This window comes from Chiloscyllium punctatum, chromosome 7 (assembly GCF_047496795.1).
Source record: "Chiloscyllium punctatum isolate Juve2018m chromosome 7, sChiPun1.3, whole genome shotgun sequence".
Lineage (NCBI taxonomy): Eukaryota > Metazoa > Chordata > Chondrichthyes > Orectolobiformes > Hemiscylliidae > Chiloscyllium > Chiloscyllium punctatum.
Window position 1 is genome coordinate 71,614,707 of NC_092745.1, and position 12,235 is coordinate 71,626,941.

The following is a 12,235-nucleotide window of genomic DNA, read 5'->3' on the forward strand; positions in this document are numbered from 1 at the left end:
TGTATGTGTCTGAGGATATGTGCGTGTCTGTGTGAGTGTATGCCTGAGTGTGTGCATGAATGTAGATGTGTTCTGTCTGTGTGTGTGTGTAAGCATCTGTGAGAGAGTGTGTGTGAGTATAAAGTTAAAAATCACACAACACCAGGTTATAGTCCAACAGGTTTAATTGGAAGCACACTAGCTTTCAGAGCGACGCTCCTTCATCAGGTGATTGTGGAGGGCTCGATCGTAACACAGAATTTATAGCAAAAATTTGCAGTGTGATGTAATTGAAATTATACATTGAAAAAATGATTGTCTGTTAAGCCTTTCATCTGTTAGAATACAGTGATAGAAGTGAAACTATCACTGTATTCTAACAGATGAAAGGCTTAACAGACAATCATTTTTTCAATGTATAATTTCAGTTACATCACACTGCAAATTTTTGTTATAAATTCTGTGTTACGATCGAGCCCTCCACAATCACCTGATGAAGGAGCGTCGCTCTGAAAGCTAGTGTGCTTCCAATTAAGGAGGTAAAAACAATAACTGCAGATGCTTAAAATGAAATTCTGGAAGAGCACAGCAGTGGTGCTGGAAGAGCACAGCATCCAAGGAGCTTCGAAATCGACGTTTCGGGCAAAAGCCCTTCGTGTAGTACAGAGTGGGTCCCTTGCAATTCTGAGAGAGTGTGGCCCTCAGCTGGGGCAGGGCTGACTGTAGAGAGGTTAGGTGCCGGCGCATTGCTGCAAGCGTGGAGCGGAGGATCTTGAGGAGAACTGTTGCTGGTGTTTTTGAATCTGTAGTCTGCACTGTTTGTCCTGTTCGGGTCCGAACACTGCTGCTTTAAAGGTGGTCTGGAGTCCGTGTGGGATGAGTTGGTTACAGAGGAAGGCACTGAGGAAGCAAATGTGGCTGTGGTACCGAGTTTGTTTCACAACATGGTTGAAGAGCTTCAGAGCAGAGGAAATGACCTGGGAGTTGCAGTGGGAGAGGGACTCCCTGAGATTCTTGTAGAGAGAGGAGGAAAACTTCTTCAAGGCAGGCATCCTTGCAAGAGGATTCGCAGTAGGGTTAAAATCAACAAGGTAAAAACAATAACTGCAGGTGCTGAAAACCAAATTCTGGATTAGTGTTGCTGGAAGAGCACAGCAGTTCAGGCAGCATCCAAGGAGCTTCGAAATCGACCCGAAACATCGATTTCGAAGCTCCTTGGATCCTGCTTCCAACTAAACCTGTTGGACTATAACCTGGTGTTGTGTGATTTTTAACTGTGTACACCCCAGTCCAACACTGGCATCTCCAAATCGTGTGTGAGTATGTGTGTGAATGTGTCTCGGAGTGTGTGTGCATGTGAGTGAGAGTATGTGAGTGTGTGTGAGAATGTGTGTGTGTGTCTGTCTACATATGAATATGTGAGTGTGTGTGTCTCTGTAGGAGTGTGTGTTTTTGTTTACGTGTGTGAGTATGTGTGAGTGAGAGTGTCTGTGTGACGTTGTATATGTTTATTTGTATGGGTGCGTGTAAGTATGTGAGTGTGTGCATCTCTGTGTGAGGTTGTGTATGTTTATGTGTATGTGTGTGTGAGTATGTGAGTGCGTGTCCCTGTGTAAGTGTGTTTATGTGTATGTGTGAGTATGTGAGTTTGTGTGTCTGCTTGTGATGCCCTTTCAGCCTGCCTACATTCCCCAGTGAAATTTATGCTCCAATAATCTTCATTTTTAATAAGTTTTTAATTGAACTTAGTTTATTTTGAAGTTGAAGTAACACTAAATCATTATTTACTTCCTTATTCCATGACCAAAGACTGAACTGGATAAATATTTTTCAGTTTTAATAATACACAACCAAATATTCCCAACAAGAGCAGACTATTCAGCCCTCCAATCCTTTTCCACCATTTCACAATAAATTTATGGCTGTCCTATCCAGTTCCACTTTCTCATGCTATCCCTGGATCCCATCATTCCATGTGGTATTTAAAAAGCTATTGATCTCTGCTTCGAATTATACACAACAACCAAGCAGCCACAGCTCATCTGTGGCAGAGATATTCTCTCCAAGTGAAGACATTTGTCCACATCTTAGCCTTAAATGATCAACCTCTTTATTTTGAGACTCTGCCCACTAACTCTAAACTCCCTGGCCAAGAAAAACATTTTCTCAACATCTACACTATCAAGTCTTGAATAATTTTATATATTTCAATGAGGTCACCTCTCATTCTTCTAAACTCCAGGAAATAAATGTGTAGCCCACTTAATTCTCCCTCATGGGTCAAACCCTCATCACTGATCAGGGACATTTAGAGGCATTCACAAAAGACAAGTATATTCTTGAGGTGATTTGACCGAACTGCCCACAGTAAGGTATATAATTCTAGTTCCTTTATTCATACTCCAATCCTCTTTAAGTAAAAGCTAACATACCATTTACGTTCTCAATGACCTGATGTACTTGATTTCAACATAACATCAGCCAGGAATAAATATAGTTAATTCTCATGAGGTCTCTGCTCCAGCAGGCATTTTAAGTGATTCATCCTGAATTTCAACAGGTGGATTATTGGAAAACTTCTTACTTTGCTCAAGGAAGTATCCATGAAATCAGTTTTCAATTCCTGGAATCCTGGATAATATTGGAGCAATGGAAATATTATCTAGGTGAAGATGCATTCACGAAAAATGTCCGATTCATTTGAAAGGTATGACTACAGCATTGGGCTATCTGGCATGTCAGTTTCCACTGAAACTCAGAGAATTGATTTCTTGACAGACCTAGATCCGAATGTGTCAGCCTTGAAGTGAAGTGTTCAATATGTGAGAATAACTTTCTTTAACTGCACACACACCTACATTCATCGATACTGAAATGAATCATGGCCTGAGGGGTGGGAAGGTGATGATGGACTAAAACATTAATTAGGTAATCTTGTTTAATTCATGACACATCATCTCAGTTAGAAATAATGAAACCATGGAAGTACGAGCTTGTCACATAGATGACATCATCTTTAGAAAGTCTAGGTGCAGCTGCACACAGAAATTGGAAAAGTGGACACCAGTCTGCGGGAAACTGGCATCAGTCCTCAGGCAAGTGGAGCCAGCAAGTGGACCAGTGTTCCAGCAAACTGTGCAAGTTAGGAAGTAACGAGGGCTTCAACAATACAATAGGGCTGAGGGATCTAGATTTGGCAGCTGCAGCAAATCTAGGAGTACAGTCAAAGCAGGAAAGCAATATAGTAGCATAGGCAATGGAGGGCAGGGAATGGAAGGTATGGATAGAGAGAATAAACCCAAGAATTCACCAAAAGTCAAGACAAAGAAAGCAAAATGAGAAAGCTAAATTCTTCAAGGAATTGGTATTAATTTATAACTCATATTTAATTTCTGTCAGTACCAGTTGCTGGTAATTGCTTGTTTTATTATTACGCTGATTTTAAAATAGGCTTTACTAATTTTGCAAAAGCTCATCGAATGACCACATTAATGTTGTAGCTGATTTGTCCTAAAAAGATTTAACTATATTAGCATCTCAATAATCTTTGCCGTAAACAGCTGCAATCTACATATCCTACAGTTCATTCAGATCACCGCACTGTATCAAATAACTAATTCACATACAGGAAACTACTTACTGGGGAAATACACTGACTGCTTATTACATCTCTTATCACCTTAGAGTCAGAGTCATAGAGATGTACAGCACAGAGACAGACCCTTTGGTCCAACTCGTCCATGCTGACCAGATATCCTTACCCAATCTAGTCCCACCTGCCAGTACCTGGCCCATATCCCTCAAACCCTTCTTATTCATTTTCCCATCAAGATGCCTTTCAAATGTTGCAATTGTACTAGCCTCCGCCACTTCCTCTGGCAGCTCATTACATACACGTGCCATCCTCTGCGTGACAGAAGTTGCCCCTCAGGTCTCTTTTATATCTTTTCCCCTCTCACCCTAAACCTATGCCCTCTAGTTCTGGACTCCCCGACCCCAGGTAAAAGACTTTGTCTATTTCTCCTATCCATGTCCCTCATAATTTTTTAAACCTCTATAAGGTCACCCCTCAGCCTCCAACGCTCCAGGGAAAACAGCCCCAGCCTATACAACCTCTCCCTATCACTCAAATCATATTTCTAAAATACTTCGCAGAGTCTAAATTATTTTGTTTATTACAAATAAAAATGATATATATCTGAAAGAGGTAATCAGGCTAACTCCTTAAAGAGTTTATATTTCTGCCCAGTTCCAACAGAAGCCTTCTTGTGCTGCAACGTGATGTGACGTTGACTCAATGTGCCTCCACTGGGATAGTATTGATTTTATTCTGTCAAGCAGGTCACCCTGAAATTGATTATGGCCCTATCTCCATTGGTCTCTGGCAAGCAGCTGCAATCCACCAAACCTATACCTGTGGAAAGGACACCCAACTGCGTAGTACAAGCAAAAACAGAAATTTCTGGAGACACCTAGCAGGTCTGACAGAATCTCTGGGGGTGAAAGCAAAGTTAACGTTTTGGGCCCAATGATCATTTTTCTGGTTCTGATGAAACTTTACCTCTCTTTCTCTGTCCAGATGCAGCCAGACCTGTTGAGTTGTACCTGCAATTTCTGTTATTGTTTCAAGATTTCGAGCATCGGTAGTGCTGTGCTTTACAGTCAGGGAGTATAAGAGTCAGTGTTCCTGAGAAATCTGTACACCTTACATTGTGCAAAATGGCAAAGATGGATGAAAATAAGTCAGGTGAAAAATTTACCTTCAAAGTTTCAGGGGGTCTCAGCAGTCAGCAAAAAAGTGTCAGCAGCCTTCATGTATTTTTAGGCATAGCTATCAGCTTCTCTATCATAATGGAGTACCTATTTTTAAACGTTTCTAGCAGTTACAAATCACTATTTGTCTGAGAAAAACCTTATCTTAACTACTGAATCTAGTAAAAACAATAAGTCAGAGATACCAACAGTCGTATAGAACCTTTCTCCCCTCCCCTTCTCTCTGTCTCCATCCCCTCTCCCAACCCGACACTTGTTGGATATTTATTATCCTGCCTGACCTTCCACTCTGTGATGCTGAATGTTCTGTCCTCAGTAAAGGTCTCCGTTTTATCCCTCTGCATCCCAAACTCAATGAATTTCAGGCATGACATGATGCTGAACTTCTCGTTCATCGCCTCCACGTCCATTTCTTTGGAGAGTCCTCTCCCCCTCCCACAGAATCCTTCACCCACGTCCAACACTCTCCCTGAACCTGGAAACCTCCTTCTGGCCTTTTATCTGCACTCGACCTGTTTATTGAGAACCATGGAATGGAATTGGTCATCCTTTTATTCTCTGCTACCCACCCCCCTTATTCATTCCACACTATCTCCTTCTGAACTGACTGCACTTTATGTTCTCAGATCCAAGTCTGACTTTGTAACTAAACCTACTGACAAGGCAGGTGCTGCTGTGGCCTGGCAGACTGACATCAACATTGTAGAGGCTGAGTACTAGCTTTCAGATACCTCCTCCTAACTCCCCTTGGACCATGGCCTCACCAGAGAACATCAGGCCATTGTATCCATAGGGGTCATGAACCTCATTGCATCGAGTGACTCCCCCCTCACCACCACCATTGCCTCCAAGCTCAGATGCCCCCAACGCTCGCTTCTACCTCCTTCCCAAAATCCACAAACAAGCAGACCTTTTGTTTCTGCCTGCTCGTCCATCACAGAATTCATCTATTCCTGCCTTGACTTGCTTTTCTCTCCCCGCGTCCAGACCTTTGCCACTTACATCAGTGATGGTCACCTGAAGGTCCGAGGTGACCTTCCTCCAAGGTGGTCTTCGGGACAGGCAGCAGCGAAAAGTGGCCGAGCAGAGGCTGATAGCTAAGTTCGGTACCCATAGGTAGGGCCTCAACCGGGACCTTGGGTTCATGTCACACTACAGGTGACCACCATTGCACTATACACACACACAGACACTCCTACACACACACACACACACACACACACACACACACACACACGCACTCCTATACACATATACATACGGACAAACATAGACACAGACATGCACACAGACACTCACACACACCCTTATAGACACACACACTCCCACACTCACACAGGCATCCTCTCAGAGACTTAGACCACTCTACACTTATGCACACACATATACATTCTCTCTTACAGACACTTACAACTCCCCCCACCCCAGACACGCACACACACTCCCACATTCACACATGCACCCCCTCACAGACTTAAGACATTCTACACTCACTACATACACATATACACCCTCACACTCACAAGCCCCAACCCAGACAGAGACACACACACACACACACAGACAGACAAAGACCAGACCCACATGCACACATATTTTGTGGGGTGAATTTGTACTTGCAGAGTTACATTGTACTTTGCTCAAAAACTGCATGAATTCATGTAAAACTCTGTTATCTCACTTTTTAGATTAGAATCAATCGAAACATCATGACATAGACAGAGAACACAGAGGGCTAATATCTTCAACATATTGTCTGGCTAACACCCATTGTTACAGTTAACCTGAGAATGCAACTTTTAAAAAAAGGTTTTGCGATTTACACATGAAAGAAGTGAAACTATCATGGCATCCAAACAGATGAAAGACTCAACAGATAATCAAGGTATTTTTCAATGCATAATTTCAGTTAAATCACACTGTAAATGTTTGCTATAAATTCTGTGCCTTAGAATTGTGTCCTCCACTACCACCTGATGAAGGAGCATCGCTCCAAAAGCTAGTGTGCTTCCAATTAAACCTGTTGGACTATAACCTGGTGTTGTGTGACTTTTAACTACTAAAAGCTCACAAGTCAGGTGATGTACCAGGAATGCATTGTTGGTTTGCGGGCATTTAAAGTTCTGTTCCCTACTTGCTACAACATGTAGTAGCAGGTACACGTTTATATTTAGCGATCTCATGCTGAATTCCTCATCAGTAAGCTCCCTGTCAAAGATATAAATATGAGATTTGATCGGCATTTAAGCATGTTTCAGAGTCTTCTAAGTCGAGTTGAATCATGAGGGGTCTCAAATGATTCAGGGTGATCTCACATTCTTTCCTGAATAAGCAGCAAATCAGAAAGAAACAGTTCCATCAGCTTTCCTCCCAATATTTCTCCTTTCTGGTTCACATTGGATCCATTTACATTGTCCAACTGTTAACAGGCAGCTGCAGTTATGCAGTAGCTCATCATTCTTAAAACAAAGTGGTTAGAAGGAACAGGTCTGGAAACATAAGTATGTCTGTGAGTTCCAGTAAACAAGACCTCAAGCTTGAAGAAACCTCAGTTAAATTTATACTTATATTTCTTAACTGCTGATTTGAATTCTTCAGCCTTGATATTTGAAAAGGACAATTTTAATGCTATTGCTTCAGTTGTCAATAAATCCTAAATCAGTCCATAATAAGCAGCAACTTGAGGTAAGTTAATTTTAATGTGAGGATTTGATTAGATTCCCTACAGTGTGGAAACAGGCCCTTTGGCCCAACAAGTCCACACCGACCCTCCGAAGAGCAACCCACCCAGACCCATTCCCCTCTGACTAATGCACCTAACACTATGAGCATTTGATCTAACCGAGGCATCTTTGGACTGTGGGAGGAAACCAGATCACACCCACGCAGATGTAGGGAGAACATGCAAACACCCCATAGACAGTTGCCCGAGGCAGGGATTGAACCCAGTCCCTGGCGCTGTGAGGCAGCTGTGCTAACCACTGAGCCACCATGCCATGTCTCTGGAGGCTCCATTATCAGTGCTCAGTGCCTGCAATGACAAAACCATGGACAATCTGTCAGAAGCTAACCAGAATAAAACAGTATTGTCTTGCAGTCATGTTGATCACATATAGTTTACAGGCAGATATTTAATTTCATCCCACCCTTTACATAAGTACAATCAGTCTGTAACAGGAGCACAATTGTGTTGGAGCCCAGTAGCATTCTAACTCCACCCAGAATATGCACGGTATACACTTTGTCCTTTGTTCACATCAAATGAAAAATATTTCCACCAAAAATAGCCACAATCATCATGAAAGTTGAAAATGCAACTGCTCTGGCATCACAAACATAATTTTTCAGTCTTGTCACTGGAAATATATGACTTCATAATGTCCCTCCAAATAATATTATGTCCAGGGATGCTGCGCTGTTTCCTTGACTAAGAAGAGGTCCTGGGGAGTGTTGCTGAACAAAGAGATCTTGGAGTGCAGATTCAAAGCTCCTTGAAAGTGGAGTCACAGGTAGATAGGATAGTGAAGGCGGCATTTGGTATGCTTTCCTTTATTGGTCAGAGTATTGAGTACAGGGGTTGGGAGGTCATGTTGCAGCTGTACAGGACATTGGTTAGGCCACTGTTGGAAGATTGCGTGCAAATCTGGTCTCTTTCCTATCGGAAAGATGTTGTGAAACTTGAAAGGGTTCAGAAAAGACTTACAAGGATATTGCCAGGGTTGGAGGATTTGAGCTATAGGCAGAGGCTGAACAGGCTGGGGCTGTTTTCCCTGGAGCGTTGGAGGCTGAGGGGTGACCTTATAGAGGTTTAAAAAATTATGAGGGGCATTGATAGGATAAATAGACAAAGTCTTTTCCCTGGGGTTGGGGAGTCCAAACCTACAGGGCAAGGTTTAGGGTGAGAGGGGAAAGATATAAAAGAGACCTAAGGGGCAACTTTTTCACGCAGAGGGTGGTACATGTATGGAATGAGCTGCCAGAGGATGTGGTGGAGGCTGGTATAATTGCAACATTTAAGAGGCATTTGGATGGGTATATGAATAGGAAGGATTTGGAGGGATATTGGCCAGGTGCTGGCAGGTGGGACTGGATTGGGTTGGGATATCTGGTCAGCATGGACGGGTTGGACTGAAGGGTTTGTTTCCATGCTGTACATCTCTATGACTCTATGACTCTATGACTCTAAGAGATTTTCACCTGGAATCTACAAGATTCATGTGTTTCCACCATTTATTGCTTTCCTAACTATTTTTATTTACTACATTTTTTGATAATAACTCAGTGACAGAAGGCAGTTTATGTTTAAGTTTTTAGCCCAGTTGTTCTTCATTTCACATTTTAAAAAATTAGGACTATGATGCCCTTTGGAATTAACCTCTATTAAAATTTATGCCAGACATGTGATTTTGCACGGGAGGAAGTCTATTGTTATTAAACCATCTTTAATCATAAACAGAGATGGCACTACCTAGATTCGCCTCAGGAATTCTGTATATTTCTGCTGATTCACCAGGAAAGGTCAATAGCAAATCTGGAATGGAATATGGACTGAACATAATATCACCAGTTGCTATTAACGTCACTGCCATATTTATCCTATGTCCCTCACACACCTTCCAGGATGTCCTTCTGCTTTCCAATTGAAAGAAAACAGTGATGTTCCTCTTTGGACTTCTTTGAGCACCATTTTCTTTGAGCACCATTATTTCCTCTCCATCTCTCAGACTTAGCAAAAGCTGTCATTGTGTTTAATTGCATTGAGACATTCAAAAAGGCCAAAGGAATGTTGGCAAAAAGCTAGTATGCAAGTACAGCAAGTAATTAAGAAAGCATAGAGTCATAGAGATGTACAGAATGGAAACAGACCCTTTGGTCCAACCTGTCCACGCCGACCAGATATCCCAACCCACCTGCCAGCACCCGGCCCATATCCCTCCAAACCCTTCCTATTCAATTCCCCATCCAAATGCCTTTTAGATGTTGCAATTGTACCAGCCTCCACCACATCATCTGGCAGCTCATTCGATACATGTACCCCCTCTGTGTGAAAACATTGCCCCGTAGGTCTCTTTTAGATCTTTCCCCCTCACCCTAAACCCTCTAGTTCTGGACTCCCTGACCCCAGGGAAAAGACTTTGTATATTTATCCTATCCATGCCCCTCATGATATTGTAAACCTCTATAAAGTCACCCTCAGCCTCCGACACTCCAGGGAAAACAGCCCCAGCCTGTTCAGCCTCTCCCTATAGCTCAAATCGTCCAACCCTGGCAACATCCTTGCAAATCTTTTCTGAACCCTTTCAAGTTTCACAACATTTTTCCGATAGGAAAGAGACCAGAATTGCACGCAATATTTCAACTGTGGCCTAACCAATGTCCTGTACAGCCGCAACATGATCTCCCAACTCCTCTACTCAATACCCTGACCAATAAAGGAAGGCATACCAAACACCTTCTTCACTATCCTATCTACCTGCGACTCCACTTTCAAAGACCTATGAACCTGCACTCCAAGATCTCTTTGGTCAGCAACACTCCATAGGACCTTACCATTAAGTGTATAAGTCCTGCTAAGATTTGCTTTCTCAAAATGCAGCACCTCGCAATCATCTGAATTAAACTCCATCTGCCACTTCTCAACCCATTGGCCCATCTGGTCCAGATCCTGTTGTAATCCGAGGTAACCCTCTTCGCAGTCCACTACACCTCTAATTTTGGTGCCATCTGCAAACTTACTAACTATACCTCTTATGCTCACATCCAAATCATTTATATAAATGACAAAAAGTAGAGGGCCCAGCACTGATCCTTGTGGCACTCCACTGGTCACAGGCCTCCAGTCTGAAAAACGACCCTCCACCACCACCCTCTGTCTTCTACCTTTGAGCCAGTTCTGTACCCAAATGGCTATGTCTCCCTGTATTCCATGAGACCTAACCTTGCTAATCAGTCTTCCATGGGGAACCTTGTTGAATGCCTCACTGAAGTCCCTGCAGTTCACATCTATCGCTCTTCCCTCATCAATCTTCTTTGTTAGTTCTTCAAAACACTCAATCAAGTTTGTGAGACATGATTTTCCACACACAAAGCCATGTTGATTATCCCTAATCAGTTCTTGTTAAACAAGGAGGTGAAAGGCTATCGGGCTTAGACAGGAATGTTCTAATGAGGTTCTAATTAGATCAGCCATGGTCAGGCAGCATCCAAGGAAGCAGGAGACTCAAAGATTCAGGCATAAGCCCTTCATTAGGAAAGTGGCAGGGAAGAGGGTGGAGATAAATAGTGGGATGGGGGTGGAGCTGGGGGGGAGGTGGTGTGATTGTGATAGGTGGATGCAGTCAGTCTGGCAACATCAATAGAGAGAAACAATGTTTTGAGGGGGGGAGAAAGTAGAATAGCACACTGTGTGGTGTTGGAGTATTTGGAGGGGAAGAAGGTAGAAGTGGGATGCTTCTCTCTCCACAAATTCTCTCATCTAAGTTCCTTCAGCACTTTTGGTTTTTGTTATAGTATATGGGCAATGGTCTGAATGGTCAAAAATGGAAAAGTTGAGTGAAATAGTTCAGTCTGGTACATATTTCTCTAGATAAAACAAGGCTGAAGTAACACTTTGAATCTTTTTGGATTGGCTATCATATCTACAATTAGCCCTTGTATCTCCATATCCACATAGTCCTTCACATGACTCTATCACAGTGTTATTCTGTAACCACCAGTCACACAAGAAGGACTCCATGGGACAGATAAATTTGGCTTGGGCAGTAGTGAATCAGCAGGTACTACTTTATATTGTGCTCAATTTCTTCCATACCTGGGGGCATATCCGCCCCAACAGCTTAATCTTATTGCCTCAACTTTTAAAACTACCTCTATGATCAATTCTACTAGCAATCCCAATTTCCTTTTTCACAAATAACCACAAGTACCATGCAATAGTACGATAGAGAAACTTCACAAGTATATAGAGGTTTCTCAATTTAAACAATGAACTTGGTGAACATCTGCTTTGGGTGAATGACATGGAGTTGAGTCATCAGTGTACATGACTTGGTGCCATTACTTCTGCTCCTGCTCTTCCCCTTCTCCAAGGGTCACAATACAAATGTTTTAACCACTTCCTATGTCTGTTGTAACCATTTCACATGCAGATTGCTTTGTTACATAGGCATGTGTAAAAGTAATTAGTAATAAGAAATCATTACAGGAAGAATATCCACTGACAACATTTGATGATGCTGTGTTGTTTTCCTTCTCCTTTTCACTGTATACCATGGGATACTGTCACCGACCCAGCTTTGGAATAGATAGCATGCCAAAGATTAAACACGTTGCCCCAGTCCCTAGAAGTGACCAATCCAGTAAGTTTGCTGAACAATTGTTTAAATCCAGGCCAAATGGGAAAATGGAATGTGCACTTTTGTTAAATAAGGTGTAAAAAAATTTGATTCTGCCAAGTGCCTAGGGAGTGTTGCTGAACAAAGAG